A 6,426-nucleotide genomic window follows, 5' to 3' on the forward strand; every position below is an offset into this window, starting at 1 on the left:
AGAGTTCTATTTGGCTGTAATAGTATACGGTTAAACTATAAATCCTGCCAATTATGGCAAAACAGCAACTGGAAAATCAAGCAGTATAACTCATATCAGCTGAAAATCTGGATATACTGATATCACAGTGTGTTACAGGGCCTCACCCAAAACCCAGTGAGAAGATAAATGTAGCACTTTCAGCATGTATTACAAAACAAAAACTACATGATTCTTCCTTTCTTTTATATACTGAACTGTCCACTCATTAGAACACAGATTACATAACATTTAAAAACGAGGCAGGACTGCGCATGGAGCTGGTGGAAACAGGATGAGGGTCAGGATATAATGTCGAGTATTATCAGTGTGTTGGGGCTGAACTCTGGTATCAGCGCCTTATCAGGCTATTTATGCTCCATTGCAGTAAGGCGTTATGACCTCCCAATCAGAGCTGGTTTCAGAGATAAAGGCCAATCAGAGCTCAGAGGGCTGATAAAAGCCAATCAGAGAAGTACAAAGTGATAAGAAAGCAGACCTGGCCCTGCAGGTGATGAGCTCCGGCCGCAGAGCCACGCAAACCACATGCAAATACACACACACACACACACACACACACTAGGGTAGCATATAAGCTAGCATAGTACTACAGCTAAAGTTTGTATTCAATATCTCTAAATCTATCCAGGCAAGTGTTTTTTTTCTTCTTCGTGTTTTTTTTAAAAGTTGGTTTAATGAAAATGTAAAAGTTGGTCTTATGAAAATTTGTGCTAGTACAGTTAAATACAGTATAAAATAAATAGTTTTAAGTCTTTTGACAATATCACAGTCATGTCAAATTCTGAAATGTTAGTTACAATAAAATATGCTGTTATTGAATTATTTCAGTCTTAACTATTAACTTGGAAATTATAATAATTCCCACTAATTTTACAGTGATTCAGAATGTAATTTTTATATATAATATTTATTTTTATTCAGTGTGTTTAAAATATGAACCATAAAGAGCAAACACTTCACTTTCTCACCACACAAATACACTCACCTTGTGAGAAAAATTCCCCACAGTGTATTATCAAACTAGTTTAATCTTCACCTTACATATTGATTATATGTCACATGAAAGAGATGTGTAATTGTTAAGAGAGAATGTTGGATGTAAATGGATATTAAATAAAACACAATTTTCTCCTTGAATTAAGATTTTACAGAAATGTGAGAGGATTGTTGTATCTTTAAAGCAAAAAGCGGCTCACACTTAAAACATGACTTTGCAACAGATCTCATACATTTTGCATTCCACTGTCTCGTGCCAGTAAAAACTTACAACAAAGAATGCTTTCCTTGGAAAGTTGTTAGACTCTAATATATTCAAAGTATCTCAAACGCCCCACTCCCCCCAATCCACTTAATTCAGAACTTTGACAGAGCAGCAGGAATAAAGAAATGTCAAGCAGAATACAGTTGAGATCAAGGTTTATCGAGCCTGATCTGCTGTTCGGTTTGGTTGCGTATTACAGTACGTGTGATGTTTACAGTAAATCACACACAGACCTGACAATGTACAGCATTCTTTCAACAAAGACCTAGTTTTCTTTTCAAGTATCTGCAGTGAAAGAGTTGAAGGGTGACAACATGGAGGAGAACATTTGAAAGACCTTCAAAATCTCCTCTGAGGGAAATTAAAGCTTGGCCAGAAAGAGATCACAGGCTGCAATTACAACAGCGTGCTGCAGTGATGGAGGTGATAACGTGCACTCTGGGGCGAGCAGAAAAGCTGGCACTCTAAACCTCGGCTCACCCCGTCTTCCTCCACCTTGAGCCCAAAGCGGCCGAGCAGAAGTCCTTGACTCCTTTCAAAGGGGTCTCGCGCAGGTCACGCAAAGATCGTGTACAGGAAGGAGCTGGGAAGAGCATGACACAATCAGAGCTTCTCATCTAATAGCAAGCTTGCTTCAGTTCTTTGTGGCTTTTTGTCTTTTCCAGTTTAGTTGATTTTTCTGTATTTTTTGTGGCTGAGACTTTTTGGCAGAGGTATTTCAAGCAGGCGTGTGCTGTACCGTAAGTCACCCCTGTTAAAAGAAAACTTTGCAGTATGAGGACTACATCTGGGTTGCTTTAAAATGCAGTCAAAGAGGAGATCAGTAAAAATTGGAGATTGCAGAAAGCAGATTTTCTTCTTCTCTGCTCACATTAAAGAGGCTCTAAATGTGTGTGTGTCTGTGTGTGTGTGTGTGTGTGTGTGAGTGTGTGTTATTTATTAAAAAAAACAAAAATCAAAACTATAAATGAGACAGGATGAGAGGAGGCAGGCAGGCAGTCTGCACTGCTGCCATGGCAACAAACATCCACCCTCTTGAAGTCTGGGTTTGTCTGCTCCTCAAGTTGCAAAATGCACAACTTTGAACATGAATTCAACACTGCATCGCAATACATACTGTATACACAGTACGCCTGCATGCGCATACACGCAAACACACACACACATCCATTTGCACGCAGTCACAATTCACCTCCCTCTCACCCCTCTTCCCTGGGTGGGAGTCCATTTCCGTCTCCTGATACATAAATAAATAAAGGGGTATATAGTGCCCCAGGACTGGGATGGAAGAGACAGAGTGTTAAAGTGAGAGAGAAAAAGAAAAGAATAGCGGCGGACAGACGAAGGAGAAATGAGGAGGAGGAGGCGGAGGGGTGGTTGTAATTGTTTCCCAGCCCAGGGAAGTTCAGTCCCGATGCGACCGGGGCCGTCTCTCCCCGCGGAGCCCACCTCCCCTCTCCCAGACACGAGAGGGAGGCCTCAATCAAACACATGAGCCACAGAACATGACCTGGCAAGTTCAGCAGGAAAAGAGGGGAGGAGGAGAGAGTTAGTGTGAATTGATTGAATTACACTTGGCCAAAAACACCATGTGTGGGGCTAAACATGGAGAGACAGGCTGCGGTTAATAACGAGTCTATACACTGATTGAGACTGTTGTTACGACTTCTAATTCACACTATTCCGATCTATTATCGTACCAGTATCAGAGAGAGGCAATTACATATATGTGTGTTTGTGTTTCTAGTCTTCCAGAAATAGAGAGTTTAGGGGGAGAAATGAGGTTAATTGAGTTTGTTTTGTTTGGAGCCAATCTAATGATGAGAGAAATAAAGTTATGCCTATCAGGCACAGAAAGAAAGAAACAGAAAGAGGTGAAGAAAAATGAGAGATTTTGAGCAAACACATCTGCATTTGTCTTCTAGGGATCATATATCCCTTCTCTTTCTTTCTCATCTCATCCCTCACTTTTCCAGAGAGGAGAATAATAGCTCAAAGCACCAAAAAATAATTAAGCTTCCAAATTTATTCATCTAATTTAAAATGGCCGTCCGCACAGAAGCATTGTATGTGGTAGAAAGGGGTTCCTTTACAGTAATTCTCGCTTTAAGTGTTGTTTATTGTCGTATCTCTTCACAGTCGTATCAGTGTGGACGACAGATGCGAACTTCACCTGCCAATCATGAACATCCCGAGAGCTGCATTAATTACACAGGACAAAGGCTGCAACTGTGGAAAAACTGCATCTATGTCAACACAAAGACACAAAAAATTAAGTCAAACTGTCATGTTTACTAAGAAGTCTGTATATACAGTATGTTCTTGGTGTTTCTTTTGACTTGTGTACTTATTTGGTCAAAGTCGTGATCACAAAAGCGAAGGAATTTAAATTTTATTGATTCTTCTGCAGTGACAGTACCCCCTACTTTAGGTGTGAATTTTTGGTACTGACTGATTGATGCAAAATGTTTCTGTGGTGAGCGCTTATCACAGCCCTATCTGTGATTTGTGCACCCCCTACATCACTCCATGCCCTGGTTCGAATCACTAGGTAACGTATGGAGTGCTGAGGTCACAGGAGGGACTACCCCTTGTTGAGAGTTTTGTCAGTCTGCTCATTTGCCATGACCAGGCCCCCAGCAGCACTCAGCAGGTGTTGACATAACATCCACGAAAAGTAATGTCTTTTGGGAATCTGTGCTAACATTAGCAAGGCAGACAAACTTCACTTCACCCTTGTAAAGTGGAAGCCAGTTACCGTAGCCTGTTGGCTTCCACTTTCAGACTGGAATACAAACAATGGTTGATGAAGGTGGAAAGAACATCTTGTACCAACATTTGCATGGTGTGTTCCTGCCAGTAACACACCACAGAAGTTGACAACGCATCTTCTAGCAAATGTCAGATGTCAGTTAACCGCTGTGATGGGAAACGTCCACCCAGAGGTTTAAAGCTTAGACATTGTTTCTACGCATATGTCTGAAAAATCTTTTTTTTTTTTTAATTTTGTATGCAAAGCATTTTCTTACACAATAAGTGTGGAAAATTCTAATTCAGACTAAAAAAACAAAACAAAAGAAAAACATATGACCTCTGAGATGCATTGTTTTCCGTTTAATATCGTTCATTGAAAACCTTTATTATGAGATAAAATTTGTGATGTTTTGGATGAGCAGAGTGTTTTGGTTTATGTGGGGTTATGATGCAGCTCCACCATTTAGAGCCAACAGGTAACACACTGTCTTGCACACATGGTGCATTTGATTAAATTTGCATAGGCCCTATTTCTGCGTGTGAACATCCAAATCACACGAAGCCTCCATTGTTCGTAACTGCTGCATTAAACCCCTCAGGTCTCTTGGATACGCATTTTGCTGCAAAATCAGACACTCCCCTCAAGCGTTCTCTGCCAGACAACATCACAATATAATGTCAGAGATTAGTTAGATCCCGTAGTCTGACTGACCAGTGAAAGGAATAACTCGGCCTCAGAGTGTTAAATCTTCCGTGCAGAGAAACATTAGTGACAGAGTGCAACAGCCTTGTCAAAAACTGGGCCATACAAACATTTTTTGTCCTGTAAGATTCTAGAAAATCCAGTCATCTCCAAATCTTTAGCATCAGTGGGATATTGGGGTTTGAATGTAATTACTATATGACCACTTAGTTCAGGCTGTCACTGCTAAGGTCACATGAATAAGCCTCCATATTTGTCTCTAATCGAGCCACTAATCTCAAAGATCTAAGAGCCTGAATCAATCCTCCATTCTGCCCCTATTGATCTCATCTCCTCCGTCTACCAGTTTCACTCCCGCTTTTCGTCTATGTCTCCTCCTCGGCATGCTCTTTGCAGTAATGGATACTGAAGATGTCAGGCAGATTTAACATTTATTGCTTATTTAAAACGGCCTCTGACCCGCGCACAATACCCTCTACCGCATCCCTCCAGACACGTCAAAGAAAGAGAAAAGCAGTGCTTCTCAGCGGGTGCAGTTAACGTTAAGGGCCTGTCACTCTTATTGTTGCAGTAGCCATGAAATGATCAAGCTTGGCTAATGGCTGCCTTATCTCTGCAGCAGGCTTAATAATGGCTGTTCAAAGCCTGCTTCTCCAGGTGGGAGTTATGTCATTAAGCCTCGATATTACACTTGGGCTAACCACAATAAGCATATGGTCTGAGCGAGAAGCGAGATACGAAAAGGTTTTCAAAGCCTGGAGGCCTGGACCAATAGATCAAAGTAGGAAAAAACCTGATTGTAAATGTCTACATGTGTCCGTTCCTCCTGTGTTAGCAATTATGTGTGTGCCTATTTATGTGTGTACAGTCAGTTACACTCACGTCGCTTCATACCTCGCCTGCAGTGTTTTCACAAGCAGCCCAAGTGAGTGAAATTACCTTTCTTTTTTTCAACATGTTGTAATTAATGAAATTGCTTCATTCATATTTATACAAAAGAAACAGAAATATAAAAACCCCAGGGGGCGAAACAGTAACAGAACACAGCAGGAGGACAGTGAACCGAGACTCCAGCCACAGCATCGCTAACACAGTTCAAGACAAAGCGACGGAGTGAGAGATGCAAAGGGTAAGATAAAAGGGTGAGGATTTATGTACAAGCCTGTTTGAGCAGGAGAATAGGATGGACAGAGAGAGAGAGAGAAAGAGAGAGAGAGAGAGAGAGAGAGAGGGAGTGGATGGGTAAAGATGGAGAAATCTGTTTCTTATTCGGAGTTGTTGTGTCGTCTGTGTCCGCGTGAACAGCATGGACTCCTCTTTCATCCCCTCATCCAGACTGGAGTAGTGTGTGTTTGTGTTTGGAGGGGTTAAATTGTATGCCTCTGTATTTCTATAGTCTCTGAGCGTCTCTGAGCACTGACACAAGAATACATGAGCAGGGCAGACTAACTCTCAGTGGTGCTTTAATCATGCAGCACACACACACACACACACACAAACACACACACACACACACACACACAGACATATTTTGGACAGTATGACCAGCAGACCTCACTGCAAACAAACAAACATGCAGAGTGAGATGAGTGGTGGTCTAACAGAACAGCTGATCAGGGGGCTCTTGAAAAAAGATCAAACTTTAGTCACCTGCTAATACTCAACAGAT

The sequence above is a fragment of the Thunnus thynnus genome, chromosome 4 (genome assembly GCF_963924715.1).
Source record: "Thunnus thynnus chromosome 4, fThuThy2.1, whole genome shotgun sequence".
Classification (NCBI taxonomy): Eukaryota; Metazoa; Chordata; class Actinopteri; order Scombriformes; family Scombridae; genus Thunnus; species Thunnus thynnus.